At 40.5% G+C, this 24,076-nt stretch overlaps 1 protein-coding gene across 1 annotated transcript in view; it reads right to left on the bottom strand.

Annotated features, from left to right (window-relative positions):
* The window catches only part of LOC118930371 (protein mab-21-like 3), a 99,276-nt gene that overhangs the window by 37,058 nt on the left and 38,142 nt on the right, over nucleotides 1-24,076 (bottom strand). Inside the window, 4 exon segments of the mRNA XM_036921509.2 lie at nucleotides 1,166-1,263; nucleotides 1,832-1,984; nucleotides 20,760-20,878; nucleotides 21,429-21,993. The gene's annotated coding sequence lies outside the window, so the exon portion shown is untranslated.

Raw genomic sequence — 24,076 nt, 5'->3', positions numbered from 1 at the left:
AAAGTGATCATCGCCAAACCACCCAAACAGAACAATAACAACAGTAAGAAAGACTAGAAATAAATGAAGTTTGATAGCTAAATATCAATTAGTTTTTATTATAATAATTTCATTTTAAAAAATCTTGTGGAACAAATTGCCAAATGACTGGTACCAGTTGAAATAACCCTTTCACTTCAGTTCCTAAACTCATCATATAAACAATGAAAATTTTCTTGCTCCCGTGTCCTTGTTTCACTAGCTAAATCTCCTTGGGGTTATGGGCTAACAGAGTGAAGAGAGAGACAAGTCTGATTTGCAGAACTGTGGTGTACTTTTACTGTCTTCATTTTGCACTCGAACTTCAGGAGAGGCAACATGACATTTAAGGCCCTCTTCAGAGGGAGGCCCTTATGAAGTCCTATTAACAAAGGATGTACAGGCTAAGTCCCCTTCTTCCACACTGCAATGCCTTTCCTGGCTACCTCCCAAATCATTCTCTCCCATCCCCATGACAACACCCATCAACCATAAGCAGCCAGAACACTGTCAACCAAGGAGTAAGCCTTTATCCCCAGATCATATGGCTTTATTTCAAATAGTGATCCTGTTTCTTGCCTTATTATAACTCCGAGTTGCCAGTCAGGAGCAGTGGAGAGATCCAAGGGCTCCTGGGCTCTTGGTACCAGGTACAGCTTGGATTCTGGTTTCCTCTTCAATATCCAATTAAGATCAAGATTACATAAATTCTCAGCTTCACAGCTCAGTCTAACTATACCTCAAACATTAAATGAAACTAAAATGATCTAAGATAAAAGGCAATGTTGAATGACACTGTGCAGCAAATTAATCATACCAAGGTCCTATCAGAAAGTTTCCTTTCACACAGGCCCACTGCTTTCAGCTTGGGTACACAGTATAGCTCACCATAACTCCTTCTTATTAACTACCTCTAGAAGCTTATAAAGCAAAATATCTGTTATAAATACTTTAGGTTTATTGAGATGACCCAGTTAAAGATACAAGAAGCCATGGCAATAATTACTAGGGAATTATAATAGCTTTTCTTTACAAGGTGGGGATATAATAATCATTCTTCATATAGTTTGTAATCCTAAATTGGTTAAAAACCAATTATTCCCAGAAAGATTATACATAAGGTAGACAGAACACATAATTGACAAACCTGTCTTCCATTTGGAGGTCTATCAATAATTCAGTCTTAATCTCTTGATAAGCAGATTTTGTATTTTCTACTTACGCACATGCCCCTACAATGAAGAACTGCAAACACAGAAGAGAAACCAAAAGGGCCTATTTTAATGATAACAGAAACACAGGCAGGCGCTTAATTACAATACAGGGTGATAATAAATACAGCAGTGATAAGTACAAGCAAGACTATTCATTGTGACAAGCTAATGAATGTAATATTGCCTCACAAGTGAGGAGAAACATCACTGAAGAAGGAACATTTAGACTGATACTTGAAAGGTGGAAAGGATTCATAAGGGAGTTTAGAAAGGGAAAGGTGGACCAGGAAAAAGAAAACAACAGATTCAAAAGCATGGAAGCAAGTGATGTCAGTGAAAATGGCAGAGTAAAAGACCTTCAAAAATTATTTCCTAATAAAATAATGAAAAAAATGGCAAAAAAAAAAAAAAAGGGCAAAATAAACTTTTTCAAAAATTAGGAAATTAACCAAAAGCTTATAGCAATCTGGGGAGTTTTTATTCAAGAAAAACAGCTGAATCTTGTTGCTAAGACGAGAGAGCTTTGTGGTACTTTAACTTTTCCTATATTTCACTCTCCAACTCTACAGTATCCTTTAAAATTAATAGCCCATACTCACTGTTAAATCCAACAGCTTGGCAGCCACCAGAGGAAGCAGAACAGGGGTGGATCCTCCAAAGCCTCATTCACAGAGAACTTCATCATTCAGTCTGGCTAGTGGCTCCCTAGGAGGCCTCACTGACCCAGGGTTCTCCAGTAAACAGATTCATCCCTAAGTACATTTGTCACAAAAAATTAGTCAATTGTTTAACTTGATGGCTGTTTAACTTCACCTGAAGAGGTGAATAACAGTTGGGGCAAACAACAGACTAAGAGCTTAAAAGGAAGATCTGGAGAATGAGATGTTCTTAGGGGTTTTGGAGAGCACCAGTATTCTGAAAATCTAGCAGGCTATGCCTATACATAGGGTTGTGCATAGTTCCAGGGCTATAAACATGTTCAGGAAAGATCTGGGAAAAGCCTAAGCTCTCACCTCTGGTTGCCTGGAGGCTTTGCACAAGCAGAAGTAAAGGCTGATGCAGAATTGTGAACTGCCTGGCTGTTTGTTGAAGGCAAAACCCCACACACAACACAGTCGCTTGGCAAAGGCTGGGAGACATTGTTTCCAGGTAGTTAAGAAAATCCATGTCCCATCATTAGCTGACCACTAACTTAAATGAGCAAAGACTTCCATGGCCACATACAACAGAGAACCAAGACTAGAAATTTAGTTCAGAAAAATCACTAAACAAATAAAAATAATTACAATAGATAAACAAACAACAGACTCTGGGGAGAGAAGGAATCTGATCAGTTGTAATGTTGTGTATTTAAGATGTCTCAACTAGACATGATGGCACATGCACAGGGAAAAAAAACAATCAGTAGAAACTGTCCCTGAGGATGCAGACACATCGATGTATTAGACAAAGACTATGTCAGCTATTCCTCAATAGGTTCAAAACTAAAGGAAACCACATCTAAGAACTAAAAGAAAGAGTGAGAATGTTTCATCAAGGAGCAAGTGTCAGCAAGAAACAGAATTTATGAAAAGGAATCAAACAGAAATTTTTGAGTTGAAATGTACAATAACTAAAATTAAAAATTCACTGGAGGGAATCAATATCAGATGTGAGCAGAAAGTGGAAAGAATCAGCAAACTTACAAAGATAGGCCAATTGCAGTTATAATGTCTGATGAGAGAAAATAATTTAAAAAATTAATAAAAATTAACAAAGCCTCAGATACCTGTGGGACACAATCAAATTTGCAATACACGCATTATAGAAATCCCAGAAGAGCAGAGAGACAAGGGAAGACAGCATATTTGAAGAATTCCTAAATTTGATGAAAAACACTATTCTGCATGTACAAGAAAACCAATAAACTCCAAGAAGGAAAACTGAGAGATTAACACCTAGACACATCATAAGCAAGTACAGAATTTTGAAAGCCTCAAGAAACAAGTAACTCTTCATATAAAAGGGGTTCTTAATAAAGTTAACTGCTGATTTCTCATCAGGAGCCATGGAGCCCAGGGAGCAGTGGGATGAGAGATACAAGGTGCTAAAAAACCCCTGCCAACCAAGAATTCTAGGAATGCTATCTTTCAAAGGTGACAAAATTAAGATAGTCACAGATAATACAGAACTGAGAGAATTTACCACTAGCAGACTGGCTCTACAAGAAACACTAAAAGGATTCCTTCAAGCCAAAATGAAAAGACATTGGACAGTAGCATGAATCCATATAAAAGATAAGCAACATCAGCAAATGTAACCATACAGGTAAATATAGAATATGAATGTATATTTTTGTTTCTCTTTTTTTCTCCTAATTTAGGAGATAATTCCATAAAACAATAATTGGGAATCTGTGTTGATAGGCACATGAAGCATAAAGATGTTATTTGTATGTTAAACAGCATAAAAGAGGGAAGTAAGGAATAGACTATACAGGAGCAATGTTTTTATATACTATTCAAGTTAGGCTGGCATCAATCTGAATTAGATTGTATGAGTTAAAATGTTAATTGTAATCAGTACAACCACAAAGAAAATAAGTATAAGGGAAATGACAATGAAGTTAAAATGAAAATTTCTAACACAAAAGATGGTATAATGGAGGAACAGAGGAACAAAAAGGACAAGATATATAGAAAACAAACAGCAAAATGGCAAACATAAACCCTAACCTATCAACAATTACATTAAACATAAGTGGATTGAGCATTCTAATAGGCAGAGAACAACAGAATTTTTTAAAAGTAATGATCCAACTCTATGCTGTTTATAAGAGACATACTTTAGATTCAAAGGTATAAATAGGTTGAAAGTAAAAGGATGGAAAAGACACAGTGACCAAAAGAGAGCTGGAGTGCCCTTATGTTTATTGCCACATTATTTACAATAGCCAAGATATGGAAGCAACTGGTGTCCATCACTAGATGAATGGATAAAGTAGATATCGTACTTATATACAGTGGGATAGTATTCAGCCACAAAAAGAAAGAAATCTTGCCATATCTGACAATATGATATGGACACCAAAGGTATTATGCTCAGTGAAATAAGCCAGGCAGAGAAAGACAAATACCATATGATTTCACTTACATGTGGACTCTAAACAAAAACCAAATGAAAAAAATAGTCTCACAGACTGATGGGCAGGTGTTGGGGTGTGTGTGAGAAATAAGTGAAGGGGCTAAAGAGGCACAAAATTTCAATTATAAAATAAATTAGTCATAGGGATGAAAGTATGGCATAGTAAAAATAGTTGATAATACTGTAATATCTTTCTACGTTGTCAGAGAGTAACTACCTTAGTGGGAATATTGTATATCAGCTATACTCCAATAAAAAATAAAGAAAGAGACATCCAGCACTGGCTTCTCTCAGTGAGAGGAAGTGAATACCAAATTTTCATGCTCCCACTGATGTGTTTTAAGACTTGATACAAAACAAAACAAAACAGACAAATAAACAAAGAGAGCTAGAGATAATATACCAATATTAGCCAAAATATACTTCAAAATAAAACTGTTACTAGAGACAAAAAGGATATTTTTAAATGATGAAGGGGGTCGATTCAAGAAGATATAACAGTTATAAACATATACACATAGTTAACAACAAACCTAAAATAAATGAAGTAATAAGTGACAGAATTAAAGGGTAAAAAAGACAACTCAACAATAATAGTTGGAAACTCTAGAACCCCACTTTCAATAATGGATAAAAGAACTAGACAGAAGATCAACAAGGAGCTAGAAGACTTGAAAAACACTGTAAACCACTAGACCTAACAAACATCTATAGTACACACACCTAACTATTGCAGAATATACTTTCTTATCAAGTGCACATTATTTCCAGGGAAGATAATACACATGGACAAACAAAAACAAACCTCAATAAATTTAAAAGCACACTAAATTATACAAAGTATGTTCTCCAATCACAAAAGAGTTAAATAAGAAACCTTTAACAGTAGGAAATTCAGGAAATTCAAATATGTAAAAATTAAGCAGCACATATCTATGTAAAAAATGGGCCACAATGAAATCACAACGGAAATTAAGAAATACTTCGAAATGAAGTCACAACATACCAAAACTAATGCGATGCAGGAAAAACATTGCTTAGAGGGAAATGTATAGCTGTACGTGCCTGTATTAAAAACAAAGAAAGACCTCAAATCAGTAACTTAAGCTTCCAACTGAAGAAACTAGAAAAAGAAAAATGAACTAAATTTTAAAAAGCTGGAAATAATAGATATAAAGATGACACTGGAAATAAAAGAAATAGGACATAGAAAAATAACAGAAAAATCAATGAAACCGAAAGTTGTTTGAAAATATCAACAAAACTGACAAACTTTTAGCTACAATGATGAAGAAAAAAAAGGGAGAAGACTATGAATACCAACATCAAGAATTAAAGAGGGGACATCAATAGTGACCTTGAAGAAATACAAAGAGAATGATAAGGAACACTATGACCAATTGTATATCAACAAATTAGGTGACCTAAATGAACAAATTTCTATAAAAGGTACAAACTGCCAAAACTGAGTCCAGGAGAAACAGAACACAGAATAGACCTATAACAAAGAGTTTGAATTAGTAATCAAAAACTTCCCAGAAAAAAGCTCCAGACCAGGTAGCTTCATAGGTGAAATCTACCAATTAAAGAGGAATTAACATCAGTCATTCACAAACTCTTCCAAAAAAAAAAAACTGAAGAGGAAACACTTTCCAACTTAATTTTATGAGGTCAGTAATAACCTAATTCCAAAACTATACAAAGACATCAAAAGCAAAGCAAACTATAGATCAACATCCCTTATGAATATAGAGTCAAAAATCCTCAAAATACAAGCAAACCAAATCCACCAACATATAAGAACCATATACCACGAGCAAATAGGGTTGATCACAGGAATGCAAGGTTATTGCAACATATGAAAATCAAATAATGTAACAAACCATATTTGTAATATAAAGCCTACATGATCATCTCAGTAGATGCAGAAAAATCTTTGAAAAATCCAGTACCTTTTCAAGATGAAAAAAATACAATCAATAAATTACAAATAGTTCACTAGGCCATCTCTGTATGGTAAGGTCATCTATGAAAACCCAGAGCTAACATCATGCTTGATGGTAAAAGACTTGAAGTTTTCTCCCTAAGATTAGGAAAAAGACAAGGATGTTCACTCTCACTTCTTCTACTCAACATTGTTCTGGAGGTTCTAGCCATGGTAATTACGCAAGATAAAGTAATAAAAGGCATGCAGATAGGAAAGAAAGAAGTAAAACAATCTCTATTTGTGAATGATATAACCTTGTATTATAATAAGGATAACAATTGTAAAATAGTAAGGACAACACACAAAAAACCCTTATTAGTGCTAATATACAAATTCAGCAAAGTTGGTGGATACAAGATGAAAAATCAATATACAAAAATCCACAGTTTTATTACTATATGCTGGCAATGAACAATTTGGAAATGAAATTAAGAAAACAATTCCTTTTAAAGTAGCCTCAAAAAGAATTAAATACTTAGTAATAAATTCAACAAAAGAAGTATAAGTTTTGTACACAGAAAACTACAAAACATTGCTATAAATTAAGTAACCTTAAGAAAGTAGAGAGATATTTCATGATCACTGAATGGAGGACTTACTATTGTTAAGATGGTAATACTCCCCAAATTGACCTACAAATTCAGCATAATCTCTATTAAAATTCCAGGTACCTTTGGGGCAGATATTGGACAAGCTGACTCTAAAACTGATACGGAAATATGAGAGATGAAGAACAGCCAAAGAAATCTTGAAAAAGAGGAGCAAGTTGAAGAGCTCATGCTTCCTGACCAAAGCTTACTACAAAGCAATGTAATCATGACTGTGCGGTACTGGCATAAGCATAGACATAGAGAACAATGGAATAGAATTCAGAAAGGAATTCAAATACATATATAATTGATTTTCAGCAAAAGTGTCAAGACAGTTTGATAGGAAAGAACAGTCCTTTGAAAAGTCATGCTGGGAAAACAGACATTCACATTCAAAAGAATGAATTTGGATTTCTACCTCAGTCCATATACAAAATTAACTACATATGGACATAAGACCTAAATGTAAGAGTTAAAACAATAAAACTCTTAGAAGGAGATTAGGTTTAAATCAAATCTCCGTGACTTTGGAACAGCAATTTCTTGGATCTGACATCTAAAATAAAAGCAACCAAAGAAAAATTGATCAATTAGACTTCATAAAAATCAAAAGCTATTGTGCATCAAGAATCACCATCAAAACATGAAAAGACAATGCACAGAATGGGAGAAAATATTTGAAAATTGTATTTCTGATAAGGTTTTTTATTCAGATTATATAAAAAACCCTAAACACTCAATGATAAAAAGACAATTTACTCAAGAAATGGCCAAATAATTTCACAATACATTACAACAAACACATACAGACAGAGGGATTAAAGACGGTGGCTGGAGAGGTGAGACACAGGCTACCTCCTAAAACCGCATATAGTATGAAAATATAATTAATAAAATTACCCCAGAAAAAGCAATAGGAAAGAGGACTGCGTCAGACTGCATATACCTGGAGAAAAGAGCGGACTTCATGGAACAAGGTAACATACCAAAGCTGTGGCCCGACGGAACCCAAGCACTTCCCCCACCCCAGCTGACAGGTGGGAGGAAGAGAAAAGGAGCCGTGAGTGAGTGGAGGCCTGGGACTGCTGAATACCTAACTCCGGAGATTTGCTCTGGGAGCAAAAACCCACATTTCATAGTGCTTTCATGATACTCTCATGATTAAGGGATTGGAGAGCTAAGACAGGCAGAATTCCTGGAGAGACTGAGATTCCAGCCACTTGTGGAAAAGCAGGGATCCATATGCAGCTACTCTGGGACAAAAGAAAGGTGGGCACCCTGAGAGACTTCCTAACAAGGAAGAGCTTAGCAACAGGGATACTAAAGGGGCAAGGATTGCACAGAGCTTACTGCTCAGGAGAAAGGACAGGTAGAAAAAATTGTCCAGGTGCACTCTGCCCAGCAGGTTGGGAGCTTTCACAATTTCCAGGTGTTCCAGCTCCCTGGCTGGCTACACAACTCCAAGGACCCCATCTGTGATACACAGCCTACTGTGCCTTTCTCCTGGCAAGCACCACCTGGCTCGCAAACTGGCAAACACTACTCTGGTCTTAGGCCAGCCAGACGGAAGATCTGTCTACAGCAACTACAAACGCAAAGCATAGAGGCTTATAGCTGTGTGCTTGGCCCACTACTTCAGGCAACGGAGACAGGCATAGCAGTCAGGAAGCAGGAAACAGCTCTATACTCCTCCCAGGCACCAATACCACTCCCCTGCCATCCACAACATTGCTTCAGGGGCTGAGCAGCGCCAGAAAGTAGAGGTTCTGGACACTAGAGGGCGCCATATACAAGTATGAAATGCCAAAGGAACCTGGTTCAGAATAAAATTAATATAACTCCTGAGAAAGATGACATGAACCTCATGACTCTTCCTAAAAGGGAGTTCAAATAAAAAATCATTAACATACTCATGGAGGTACAGAAAGATATTCAAGAACTCAGGAATGAATTCCAGTCATGGATCCAATCATTCAACAGCACAATGGAGGGTATTAAAAGCAGATTGGATATGGTGGAGGAGACAATAAATGAAATAGAAACTAGAGAAGAGGAATACAAAGAAGATGAGGCACAGACAGAAAAAAGGGTACCTAAGAAAGAAAGAATATTGAGAGAACTTTATGACCAATCCAAACAGAACAATATTTGCATTATAGGGGTACCAGAAGAAGAAGAGAGAGAGAAACAGATAGAAAGTGTCTTTGAGGAGGTAGTTGCTGATAACTTCCCCCATCTGCAGAAGGAGATAGTCTCTCAGGCCATGGAGATGGACAGATCTCCCAACCAAGGGACCCAAAGAAGACAACACCAAGACATATAGTAATTAAAATGCCACAGATTAAGGATAAGGACAGACTATTAAAAACAGCCAGAGAGAGAAAAAAGATCACATACAAAGGAAAGCCCATCACGCTATCATCAGATTTCCCAGCCAAAACATTACAGGCCAGAAGGGACCGGCATGATGTATTCAATGCAATGACACAGAAGGGCCTCAAACCAAGATTACTTTATCCGGTAAGATTATCATTTAAATTTGAAGGAAGGATTAAACAATTTCCAGATAAGCAAAAGTTGAGAGAATATGCCTCCCACAAACCACCTCAACAGTCTATTTTAGACGGACCGCTATAAATGGAAGTGTTCCTAAGGCTTAAGGTTTAACATCAGAGGTAATAAAATCACAGTAAAGAAAGTAGAACACCTAATTAATAAACAAATGCAAAATTAAATTAACTATCCCAAAAGTCAAACAAGGGATAGACAAAGAGTACAGAGTAGAACACTTAATATGTAAAGAATGGAGGAGGAAGAAAAAGGAGGAGAAAAAGAAAAGAACCATTAGATTATGTTTCTAATAGCATATTACGTGAGTTAAGTTAGACTTTAAGACAGTAAGGAAGTTAACCTTGAACCTTTGGTAACCATGAATCTAAAGCCTGCAATGGCAATCAGTACATAACTATCGACAATCACCCTAAACGTAAATGGACTGAATGCACCAATCAAAAGACACAGAGTCACTGAATGGTTAATAAAAAAAGACCCATCTATATGCTGCCTACAAGACACTCACTTTAAACCCAAAGACACACAGACTAAAAGTGAAGGGATGGGGAGGAGCCAAGATGGCAGAGTGAGTAGTTCAGTGGAAATCTCCTCCCCAAAACATATATATTTATAAATATACAAAAAATACAACTATTTCTAAAAGAGACACCAGTGGATACAGTACAACAGACAGGCTACATCTACATCTGCGAGAACTCAACATCACACGAAGGTTGTAAGATACAAGCCGTGGCCTGCGGGACCCAAATGCCCCCAAACCCAAAACCCGCTGGGAAGAAAGGAGTCTGAATGGGGAGGGAGTGAAAGCCCAGGACTGTTAAACAAACAGCTCTAGAAATCTATACCTGGAGCGCAGACACACAGTGCACGGGGTGCTATATATTAGAGAAACAGAAAAGCAAAACCTGCGGGCAGGTCCCCGCAACTGGCAACCCTGAGACAAAAGAAAACCAAGTGCTTTTTGCAACTCTTAAAGAGACAGGGACCCCACAGCTGGACGAAGTCGTGCCGGCACACTTAGCCAGCAGCTGGGAATCCAGGGGAATTTTAGGCACCCTAAACCCCGGGGAGGTAGTGCAGCACTGAAGACCCTCACAGCACTAAGCAGCCTACCAGTCGTTCCCCCAACTGGCACGGACCCTGACATACCAGACCAGTAGTGGGAGAGCAGCAGCGCGTGCAGGGAGTGGTGGCACCAGAGGGGACCAGAAACAGCCTGCAGGAGCCAGCAGCAGCAGCGGCGCAGCATCCAGGGAGCAGCCGCGCTCCCAGCACCCGACTGGAATCCCAGCCCAACACACAGCCACCAGGGCCGGACCCAAAGGCTGCTGCTGGTACACAGCTGCTTGGCATGGGTGCCACTATCACCAAGGAACTCACCCAGAGTACCTGCCACTCCGTGCAGGGCTCTGCGCTGCTCTGACGGAGACGCTGCTGACAGCGAAATAGGGGATTAATGCGGTGGCTACTCCAGGAGTGCAGGTAAACGACACAGGCAGCGGAGAACGGCAAGACATCCAGCAAGCGGGAAAGGACTTTCTTCTCCCAGCTGACACACCCACAACCTGCCTAAAGGCACCGCTATCACCATGAAAAGGCAGAAAAATTTAGTCCACTCCAAAATAGTCCAGACAACCCCTCAGAGAGGATCTGCAGAGATAAACCTAATCAGTCTCCCTGAAAAAGACTTGAAAATAAAAACCATAAACATGCTGATGGATCTTAAGAGAAATATGAAAGAGCTAAAGGAGCAAGCAGATAGGGAGACAACAGAAATAAAACACTCTCCAGAAGGACTTAAAAGTAGAATGGACGGGATGCAAGAAGCCATTAATGGAATAGAAATCAGAGAACAGGAATGCAGAGAAGCTGAAGCAGAGAGAGATAAAAGGATCTCCAGGAATAAAAGAATATTAAGACAACTGTGTGAACAATCTAAACAGAACAATACCCACATTATAGGGGTGCAAGAAGAATAAGAGAGAGGAAAAAGGGATAGAGAGTATCTTTGAAGAAATAATTGCTGAAAACTTCCACAAACTGCGTGAGGAAATAGTTGCTCAGACTATGGAAGCACACAGAACTCCCAAGAGAAAGGACCCAAAGAGGACAATAACAAGACACATAATAATTAAAATGGCAAATATCAAGGACAAGGATGGAGTTTTAAAGGCAGCCAGAGAGAGGAAAAAGGTCACCTACAAAGAAAGGAAAACCCATCAGGCTATTATCACACTTCTCAACAGAAACCTTACAAGCCTGAAAAGAATGGCATGGTATATTTAATGCAATGCAACAGAAGGGCCTTGAAACAAGGATACTGTATCCGGCAAGATTATCATTTAAATATGAAGGAGGGATTAAACAATGCCCAGACAAGCAAAAGTTGAGGGAATCTGCCTCCCACAAACCACCTCTACAGGATATTTTAGAGGGACTGCTCTAGATGGGAGCACTCCTAAAGCTAAACAGATGTCACTAGACAATAAAATCACAGCAAAGAAAGCAGACAAACCAAATACAAACTAAACTAAAGGCAAAAAATAAAATCAACTACCCACAAAAGCACTTAAAGGAAACATAAAAGAGCACAGAATAAAACACCCAAAATATAAAGAATGGAGGAGGAGGAATAAGAAGGGAGAGAATTAAAGGATCACCAGACGGTGTCTATAATAGCTCAACAACCGAGTTAAGTTAGGCAGTAAGATACTAAAGAGGCTAACCTTGAACCTTTGGTTACCACGAATCTAAAGCCTGCAATGGCAATAAGTACATATCTTTCACTAGTCACACTAAATGTAAATGGACTGAATGCACCAATCAAAAGACACAGAGTCACTGAATGGATAAAAAGGCAAGACCCACTTATATGCAGCTTACAAGAAACTCAGCTTAAACCCAAAGACATGCACAGATGAAAAGTCAAGGGATGTAAAAAGATACTCCATGCAAACAACAGAGAGAGAAAAGCAGGTGTTCCAGTATTAGTATCAAACAACATAGACTTCACAACAAAGAAAGTAACAAGAGAAAAAGAAGGACGTTACATAATGATTAAGGGGTCAGTCCAACAAGACGATATAACCATTGTAAATATCTATGCACCCAACACAGGAGCATCAGCATATGTGAAAAAAATACTAACAGAACTAAAGGAGGAAATAGAATGCAATGCATTTATTTTAGGAGACTTCAAAACACCACTCACTCCAGAGAATAGATCCAACAGACAGAAAATAAGTAAGGACACAGAGGCACTGAACAACGCACTAGAACAGATGGACCTAGTAGACATCTATAGAAACTCTACAACCAAAAGCAACAGGATACACATTCTTCTCAAGTGCACATGGAACATTCTCCAGAAAAGACAACATACTAGGCCACAAAAAGAGCCTCCATAAATTGTAAAACATTGAAATTCTACCAAACACCTTTCAGACCACAAAGGAATAAAACTAGAACTAAACTGTACAAAGAAAGCAAACAGGCCCACACACACTTGGGGGCTTAACAGCATGCTTCTAAATAATCAATGGTTCAATGACCAAATTAAAATAAAGATCAAGGAATATATGGTAACAAATGACAACAACAACACAAAGCCCCAAACTTCTGTGGGACGCAGCAAAAGCAGTCTTAAGAGGAAAGTATACAGCAATCCAGGCATACTTAAACAAGGAAGAACAATCCCAAATGAATAGTCTAATGTCACAATTATCAAAATTGGAAAAAGAAGAACAAATGAGGCCTAAAGTCACCTGAAGGAGGGACATAATAAAGGTCAGAGAAGATATTAACATTGAGAACAAAACAATAGAAAAAAATCAATGAAGCCAAGAGCTGGTTCTTTGAGAAAATAATCAAAATAGATAAGCCTCTAGCCACACTTATTAAGAGAAAAAGAGAATCAACACACATCAACAGAATCAGAAACGAGAAAGGAAAAATCACAACAGACCCCATAGAAATGCAAAGAATTATTAGAGAATACTATGAAAACCTATATGCTAACAAGCTGGAAAACCAAGAAGAAATGGACAATTTCTTGGAAAAATACAACCTTCCAAGATTGACCAAGGAAGAAACACAGAATCTAAACAAACCAATTATCAGCAAAGAAATGGAAGCGGTAATCAAAAAACTACCCAGGAACAAAACCCCCGGGCCATATGGATTTACCTCAAAATTTTATCAGACATACAGAGAACACATAATACCCATTTCTCCTTAAAGTTTTCCAAAAAATAGAAGAGGGAATATTCCCAAACTCATTCTATGAAGCCAACATCACCCCAATACCAAAACCAGGCAAAGACTCCACCAAAAAAGAAAATTACAGACCAGTATCTCTGATGAACGTAGATGCAAAAATACTCAACAAAACATTAGTGAACTGAACTCAAAAATACATCGAAAGGGCATAAGAGCAAGATGGCAGCGTGGGTACAGCAGCGGAAATCTCCTCCCCAAACCACATATATTTTTGAAACTACAACGAAGACAACTCTTCCTAAAAGAGAGACCAGAAGACACAGGACAACATACAGATCACATCCACACCTGCGAGAACCCAGCGCCTCAGGAAGGGGGTAAGATACAAGCCCCGGCCCGGCGGGACCCGAGCGCCCCACACCCCAGCTCCGGGCGGGAGGAGAGGAGACGGAGCGGGAAGGGAGAGGGAGCCCAGGAATGCTAAATAGCCAGCCCTAGCCATCCGCACCAGAGCGCAGACACAGTGCATGCATGGGGTACTGGAAATTAGGGAAACAGGACAATAAGATCTGTAAGTGGGTCCCCGCAGAAGGCGCACCCAGGACAAAGAAAAGCGAATGCTTATTGTAAGTCTTAAAGGGACAGGGACCCCACTGCCAGACGGAAGCATCCTGAGACACTTAGTCCAGCAGCAGGGAATCTGGGGAACTCTGGGCACTCTAACCCCCTGGGCAGCAAGGAGCACGGGGGCACCTCACGGAGATAAATAGCCTCCCGGCCGTGATCCTTCCAACGCAGCTCCACCATATCGGAGCAGCACCCCAAGGCAGGCCACGCCAACAGCAACAGTGGAGATAAACTCCATAGCGGCCGGGCAAGAATCAGAAGCCCAGTCCGCGTGCACCTGCCCAGCACAAGCCACTAGAGGTTGCTGTTCTCCCAGGAGAGGAAGGCCACAAACCAACAAAAATGCAAGTTCTTCCAGCCGTCACTCGTGCCAGCTCTGCAAACTATCTCTATCGCCATGAAAAGGCAAAATTTGAGGCAGACACAGATTACAGAGACAACACCTGAGAAGGAAACACACCTAACCAGTCTTCCTGAAAAAGAATTCAAAACAAAAATCATACACATGCTGACGGAGATGCAGAGAAATATACAAGAGCTAAAGGATGAAGTCCGGAGGGAGATTACAGAAGTGAAACAAACTCTGGAAGGATTTATAAACAGAATGGATAAGACGCAAGAGGCCACTGATGGAATAGAAACCGGAGAACAGGAACGCATAGAAGCTGATGCAAAGAGAGATAAAAGGATCTCCAGGAATGAAACAATATTAAGAGAACTGTGTGAACAATCCAAAAGGAACAATATCTGCATTATAGGGGCACCAGAAGAAGAAGAGAGAGAAAAAGGGATAGAAAGTGTTTTTGAAGAAATAATTGCTGAAAACTTCTTCAAACTGGGGGAGGAAATAATCAAACAGACCACGGAAATACACAGAACTCCCAACAGAAAGGACCCAAGGAGGACAACACCAAGAAACATAATAATTAAAATGGCAAAGATCAAGGACAAGGACAGAGTTTTAAAGGCAGCTAGAGAGGAAAAGGTCACCTATAAAGGAAAACCCATCAGGCTATCATCACACTTCTCAACAGAAACCTTACAGGCCAGAAGAGAATGGCATGATATATTTAATGCCATGAAACAGAAGGGCCTTGAACCAAGGATACTGTATCCAGCACAATTATCACTTAAATGTGAAGGAGGGTTTAAACAATTCCCAGACAAGCAAAAGTTGAGGGAACTTGCCTCCCACAAACCACCTCTACAGGGTATTCCAGAGGGACTACTCTAGACAGGAGCACTCCTAAGACTAAACAGATGTCACCAGAGAAAATAAAATCACAGCAAAGAAAGCAGACCAACCAAATACTAACTAAAGGCAAAAAATAAAATCAACTACCCACTAAAAGCAGTTAAAGGAAACACAAAAGAGCACAGAATAAAACAACCAACATATAAAGAATGGAAGAGGAGGAATAAGAAGGGAGAGAAGAAAAGAATCTCCAGACAGTGTATATAACAGCTCAATAAGCGAGCTAAGTTAGGCACTAATATACTAAAGAAGCTAACCTTGAACCTTTGGTAACCACGAATTTAAAGCCTGCAATGGCAATAAGTACATATCTTTCAATAGTCACCCTAAATGTAAATGGACTGAATGCACCAATCAAAAGACACAGAGTAATAGAATGGATAAAAAAGCAAGACCCATCTATATGCTGCTTACAAGAAACTCACCTCAAACCCAAAGACATGCACAGACTAAAAGTCAAGGGATGGAAAAACATATTTCAGGCAAACAACAGAGAGAAGAAAGCAGGGGTTGCAATACTAGTATCAGACAAAATAGACTTCAAAACAAAGAAAGTAACAAGAGACGAAGAAGGACATTACATATGATAAAGGGCTCAGTCCAAAAAGAGGATATAACCATTATAAATATCTATGCACCCAACACAGGAGCACCAGCATATGTGAAACAAATACTAACAGAACTAAAGGGGGAAATAGAATGCAATGCATTCATTTTAGGAGACTTCAACACGCCACTCACCCCAAAGGATAGATCCATTGGACAGAAAATAAGTTAAGGACACAGAGGCACTGAACAACACACTAGAACAGATGGACCTAATAGACATCTATAGAACTCTACATCCAAACGCAACAGGATATACATTCTTCTCAAGTGCACATGGAACATTCTCCAGAATAGACCACATACTAGCCCACAAAAAGAGCCTCAGTAAACTCCAAAAGATTGAAATTCTACCAACCAACTTTTCAGACCACAAAGGTATAAAACTAGAAATAAATTCTACAAACAAAACAAAAAAGGCTCACAAACACATGGAGGCTTAACAACATGCTCCTAAATAAACAATGGATCAACGAACAAATTAAAATAGAGATCAAGGAATATATGGAAACAAATGACAACAACAACACAAAGCCCCAACATCACACTGAACAGCGAGAAGCTGAAAGCTTTTCCTCTGAGATCTGGAACAAGACAGGGATGCCCAATCTCCCCACTGTTATTCAATATATAGTACTGGAGGTCCTAGCCAACAGCAATTAGACAAAACAAAGAAATACAGGGTATCCAGATCAGCAAAGAAGAAGTTAAACTGTCACTATTTGCAGATGACATGATACTGTACATAAAAAACCCTAAAGAGTCCACTCCAAAACTACTAGAACTGATATCAGAATACAACAAAGTTGCAGGATACAAAATTCACACACAGAAATCTGTGGCTTTCCTATACACTAACGATGAACCAATAGAAAGAGAAATCAGGAAAACAATTCCATTCACAATTGCATCAAAAAGAATGAAATACCTAGAAATAAACCTAACAAGGAAGTAAAAGACCTGTACCCTGAAAACTAAAAGACACTCTTAAGAGAAATTAAAGAGGACACTAAGAAATGGAAAGTCATCCCATGCTCTTGGCTAGAAAGAATTAGTATCATCAAAATGGCCATCCTGCCAAAAGCAATATACAGATTCGATGCAATCCCTATCAGATTACCAACAACATTCTTCAACGAACTACAACAAATAGTTCAAAAATTCATATGGAAACACCAAACACCCTGAATAGCCAAAGCAATCCTAAGAAGGAAGAATAAAGTGGGGGGGATCTCGCCCCCCAACTTCAAGCTCTACGACGAAGCCACAGTAATCAAGACAATTTGGTACTGGCACAAGAACAGAGCCACAGACGAGCAGAACAGAATAGAGACTCCAGACATTAACTCAAACATATATGGTCAATTAATATACGATAAAGGAGCCAATGGACATACAATGGGGAAATGACAGTATCTTCAACAAATGGTGCTGGCAAAACTGGACAGCCACATAAAAGAGAATGAAACTGAGTCACTGTCTAACCCCATACACAAAAGTAAATTCAAAATGGATCGAAGACCTGAATGTAAGTCATGAAACCATAAAACTCCTAGAAAAAAACATAGGCAAAAATCTCTTGGACATAAACATGAGTGACTTGTTCATAAACATACCTCCCCAGGGAAGGGAAACAAAAGCCAAAATGAAATAGTGGGACTATATCAAGCTGAAAAGCTTCTGTACAGCAAAGTACACCATCAATACAACAAAAAGGTACTCTACAGTATTGGAGAATATACTCAAAAATGACAGATCCGATAAACAGTGGACATCCAAAATATATAAAGAGCTCAACAAACAAAAAGCAAGTAATCCAATTAAAAAATGGGCAGGCAGAGGAGCTCAATACACAGTTCTCTAAAGAAGAAATTCAGATGGCCAACAGACACATGAAAAAATTCTCCACATCGGTAGTCATCAGAGAAATGCAAATTAAAACCACAATGAGATATCACCTCACACCAGTAAGGATCACCACCATCCAAAAGACAGACAACAACAAATGTTGGCGAGTTTGTGGAGAAAGGGAATCCTCCTACACTGCTGGTGGGAATGTAAATTAGTTCAACCATTGTGGAAAGCAGTATGGAGGTTCCTCAAAAAGCTCAAAATAGACATACCATTTGACCCAGGGATTCCACTTCTAGGAATTTACCCTGCAGCAGCCCAGTTTGAAAAAGACAGATGCACTCCTATGTTTATCGCAGCATTATTTACAATAGCCAAGGAATGGAAGCAACCTAAGTGTCCATCAGGAGATGAATGGATAAAGAAGAGGCAGTACATATACACAATGGAATACCATTCAGCCATAAGAAGAAAACAAATCCTACCATTTCCATCAACATGGATGGAGCTATAGGGTATTATACTCAGTGAAATGAGCCAGGCGGAGAAAGACAAGTATCAAATGATTTCACTCATATGTGGAGTATAAGAATAACAAAAAATGGAAGGAACAAAACAGCAGCAGAATCACAGAACCCAAGAAGGGACTAACAGTTACAAAAGGGAAGGGGACTACGGAGGATGGGTGGGAAGGGAGGGATAAGGGCGGGGAAAAAGAAACGGGTCATATTGATTAGCATTTATAATGTAGGGAGGGAGGGATAAGGAGAAGGCTTTGCAACACAGGGAAGACAAGTACTGGTTCCACAGCATCTTACTACGCTGATGAACAGTGACCGTAATGGGGTTTGTAGTGGGGACTTGTAAAGGGGGGAGCGTAGTGAACATAATATTCTTCATGTAATTGTAGATTACTGATAATAAAATGTTAAAAGATGATAAAAAAAGAAGAAGGAAATCCAGTTTAAAAAGTACAGTAGGGACACAGCTATCAATTATCACGGTAAAGGGAAAGACTTTAAATGCTCCAATCAGAAGACACAGGGTTGAGTGAAGGGATGAAAACTCAAGATCATCTACATTCTCCCTTACAGGAGACTCACTTGAGATCCAAGAACACAAACTACAAGCTGAAGGGGTGGGGACAGATACCCTACACAAGTCAAACTGAAAAAAGAAAAAAAAAAGGATTCTGCTTAAGTACCAAGAGAGACAGTCGGTAGAAAATAGCCCTTCCAGCCACTGTGAATTCTTTTTGTTTGCTTTTAGCAGTATCCAGTCATAGATTTAGTGGTACAACGATGTCCTTCTCATTTTTTCTCTTATCAACAACTGAATTGCTGTACTAATATGTGTCTGGGCTTTTGAAATCAGTGGATTTTATGATATTTACAAATGTTAAGAAGTAATAACTAAATAAAGAGGGAAGTCTGGACACTCAAATAAACACGTCACTGAACAACACACACTTTGCTCTCAACTGCTCCCATCTAGAACTTGGTGTCCCTTTTTATTTGTTCCTCCTCCTATCAGCGCTGATGCTGATAACCCTCAAACATGGTGGTGAGCAAAGCACCAGGTTCACTTTTCTGTCTACAACTGGCCCAGAGGAAGGATACTTGTGGTCTTCAGGGAGCAGTTAGTCAATGAATGTGGCTAGAATACAGTCAGCAAGTGACAAGGAGGTAAAAGAGGACACAGGACAGAGATATGGGTTGAATTCCCGGCACCACCATTGACTGGTTTTGTAAGCACACGCAGTTGACTCAAACTGGAAGTGTCTCAGTGAACCCACGGCTCTAAGGCCTAGTTACCTGGCAAGATTTCTGGAAACATAATGTAGGGAAGTGATATATAAGCTATGTTGTTAACTGTCCTGTACATAAGGATAGATGGGGAGACAAAAAGATGATGATAGATGATAGATAGATAGATAGACAGGCAGACAGAAAGACAGATAGATAGACAGATAGATAGATAGATAGATGACTAGAAAGATAGATGGATGATAGATAGATAGATAGATAGCTATAAATACATATCGATTAAAACAAAGCTATCGCTCATAACCAGGAGGGCAATGATGAAAGCACAGAGAGGAACTACAAACAATATAGAAGAAATCCAGTTTAAAAGTGCAATAAGGACAAAGCTCTCAATTATCAGAATAAAAGGACAGACTTTAAATGCTCCAATCAAAAGACACAGGGTTAAAAGAAGAGATGAAAACTGAAGACCACCTGCATGCTCCCTCACAGGAGACTCACTTGAGATCCAAGGACACAGACAAACTACAAGTCGAAGGGGTGGGGAAAGGTACCCTACACAAGTGAAACTGAAAAAAGAGAAAAAAAAAAGAAGATGGGTTGATGGGATTGAAGACCGCGGCGTGAGAGGGGAAGCAGAAACCTCCTCCCAAAACCAAAACCACACACATACGTACAACATTACAACATGGAAATAGAACAACTACACCAAATCCTAGAAGAGCAGCAGGGAAGAAGGCTGCTGTGGCAGGCTGTCACCTCAAGGAAAAGGGTGACATACCAAAGCCTGTGATCCAGAGGGACCCCAAAGCCCTTCCCGCACCCGAGCTCACAGGGGGGAGGATGAAAAACAGAACCAGGGAGGGCGGTGGAGGCCTAGGACTGCTGAACAGCCAGCCCTGGAGGTGTGCTCTGGGAGCACAAACCTACCGTACACGTGGTGCGCTCTGGAGGATCGGTGGGCTTGGAAAGTGAAGACAGGCAGAAGACTTCAAGAGACTTGAGATTCCAGCCACTTGTGGGACAACACAGGGATCCACATCTGGCCACTGTGGGACAAAAGAAAGGTGGGCAGTCTGAGAGACTTCCTAACAGCGAGAGAACTGCTAAAGGGGCAAGGCTTCCACAGAGCTTGCCACTCAGGAGAAAGGACAGGTGCGCTCAGGAGAAAGGACAGGTGCACTCAGGAGAAAGGACAGGTGCGCCAAACTGCCCGGGTGCACTCTGCCCGGCAGGCGGGGGAACTTCAAGGAGCCTCGGGGGCTCCATCCACCTGGCTGGCCTCGCAGCTCCGAGGCCCCCTACTGTGCTGTGACTGATACACGGACTGCCTCCCTGCCAACACTGGCCTGCAAACTGGCCACCCCCACCATCGCACTGGGCCAGCGAGAGGACGGCCTCATGAACGGCAGCTTATCCCTGCGTGCTCCACAAACTGGCCCTGGCAGTGGAGACGGGCACTGCGGCCGGGAAGCAGGAAAGACCTCTTTCCTCTCGGCAGGGGAGGGCACCGACGCCAACTCCCCTGTGACCCCTGACATCCCCCCAAGGGCTGAGCAGCTCCAGAGAGTAAAGCTTCTTGGAGGTACAGGGCCTCACCTACAAACATGAACCTTCAAAGGAACCTGGGAACTGGACTCAAATCAGTCTTCCTGAAAAAGAGATCTCAAAATAAACATCAGGAACATGCTCACGGAGCTACAGAAAAAAAACTGCCCCTGTCTCTTGAGCGCAATTATCTCTCTCGCTCTGTACCAGGAGCTCTGCTGAGGAGGCCCTGTTCTGAGAGGGATGCTGCAACAGCCCAGCAGGAATGGCAGAGCTCTCGGGTCCACCCCGGCCAGTGCCAAGACAGTCCCACAGGGGCTCTGACTGAACTGCAAATGGGGGACGCCGCACACCTAACTCCACAGGAAAGACAACAGTGCCGCATGCTAGCCTTCCCATTAATGGCTAGTGGCTACGTGGCTCCACCGATACCAGGTGATGTCAACACCCCGGACTTTATCTCCTTGGCAATCATTTTTCCCTATGACACTTGAAAGCAGCACATGGAAAGATACAACCTACCAGTCTCCACACCATCTCACTTCTCAGCATAGGCTCAATGTTCCTGTATCACAGCTTCTCCTCTTCATTCCAGTTTTCTCGGCCGGTTAGCATTCTGGGGAAAAAAAAAAATTAGTCAGATTTGGAATGAAATGCCAGGGGGTATAAGATTCTATTTCAACACCATCAGTAGAACAAAAAGACATCCTACAGTATTGGAGAATATATTCATAGATGACATATTGGATAAGGGGTTGTCATCCAAAATATAAGAGCTCATGCACATCAACACACAAAAAGCAAATAATCCAATTACAAAATGGGCAGAGAATCTGAACAGACACTTCTCCAAAGAGGCAATTTCAGGTGGCCAACAGGCACATGAAAAGACGCTCCGCATCACTAATCAGAGACCTGCACATTAAAACCATAATGGGGTATCACCTCACAGCAGTTAGGATGGCCACAATCCAAAAGACAGACAACAACAGATGTCAGCGAGAGTGTGGAGAAAAGGGAACCCACCTACACTGCTGGTGGGAATGTCAGTCAGTTCAACCATTGTGGAAAGCAGTATGGAGGTTCCCCCCAAAAAAACAAAAAAACAGAAATACCATTTGACCCAGGAATTCCTCTCCTAGGAATTTACACTAAGAATGCAGGAGCCCAGTCTGAAAGAGACATGCGCCCCTATGTTGATCACAGCACTATGTACAATAGCCAAGAAATGGAAGCAACCTACGTGTCCACCAGGAGATGAATGGATAAAGAAGAGGTGGTACATATACACACTATGGAGTATCATTCAGACATAAGAAGGAAACAAATCCTACCACCATTTCCAACAACACAGATGGAGCTAGAGGGTTTTATGCTCAGTGAAATAAGCCAGGTGGAGAAAGACAAGTATCAAAGGATTTCACTCTTCTGTGGAGTATGAGAACAAAGCAAAAATGGAAGGAACAAGACAGCAGCAGACTCACAGAAACCAAGAATGGACTAACAGTTACCAAAGGGAAAAGGACCTGGTAGGATAGGTGGGAAGGGAGGGATAAGGGGGTAAAGGGGGCATTACAATCCGCACACATAATGTAGGGGGTGGGGGACCACGGCGAAGGCAGTATAACACACAGAAGACAAGTAGTGATTCTATATCATCTTACTACACTGATGGACAGCAACTATAATGGGGTACGGGGAGCGGATTTGATAATGGTGGGGGAGGGGTGCAGAGGGGGAGCCTAGTAACCATAATGTTCTCATGTAATTGTCCATTACTGACACCACAAAAAAAAAGATTCTGTTTAAGTCCCCAGGGAGACAGTCAGTAGAAAATAGCCCTTCCAACCACCGTGGATTCTTTGTTTGGTTTTGGCAGTGCCCACTAATAGATTCAGTGGTACAGCAAGGCCCTTCTCATTCTTTCTCACCTCAACAACTGAATTGCTACAATAATATGTGTCTGGGCTTTGGAAATCAGTGGATTTTATGATGTTTATGAATGTAAAGAAGTAATAACCGGATAAAGAGGGAAGTTTGGATACTCAACTAAACACGTCACTCCACAACACACTCTTTGCTCCCAACTGCTCCTGTCTAGAACTTGGTGTTCCTTTTTATTTGTCCCTCCTCCTATCAGTGGTGACGCCGATGTCCCTCAAACATGGTGGTGAGCAAAGCACCAAGTTTACTCTTCTGTCTACAACAGGCCTGTGGTACAGGTCCTCTCAGATCTCAGAGGAAAAGCAGTAGCAGCAGGAGAAAACCCAAAGACATAGAAATAAAAGACGGTACAGTACAATGAAAACTGACACAATGAAGGCAAGAGAAAAGAGACTTCTGAGACCCATACTTAATTCCTTCAGAGACATGAAAGAAGCCGCCCCCATGCAACAAAACTACACCACTATGGAAAAAGCACAGGCGGAGAACAAGAAGAGATCTGGAATCTTACCCCACTGGGCCAGAGAGAGGAGTCATCACAGCAGCATTAGCAGCAGCATGTGGGGCCTGCCCCACATGCTCTGCGCTTGTCGCTGTTAAAGATAAGATTGTGGGCTCGGCTCGCTGGGCCTCTCCCTAAGCACCTGGGGGTAATACACTGCAGGGACTGAGGGGTAGTCGGTGGCATCTCGCCCACATTTATATTCCACATGGTCTGGAACATAACAAATGGTTGGCAAAGGAGCGAGCAGCAC

The sequence above is a fragment of the Manis pentadactyla genome, chromosome 4 (assembly GCF_030020395.1).
Source record: "Manis pentadactyla isolate mManPen7 chromosome 4, mManPen7.hap1, whole genome shotgun sequence".
NCBI lineage: Eukaryota > Metazoa > Chordata > Mammalia > Pholidota > Manidae > Manis > Manis pentadactyla.
The sequence above is the reverse complement of the archived record's forward strand: the minus strand, read 5'-3'. Positions and strand labels throughout refer to the sequence as shown.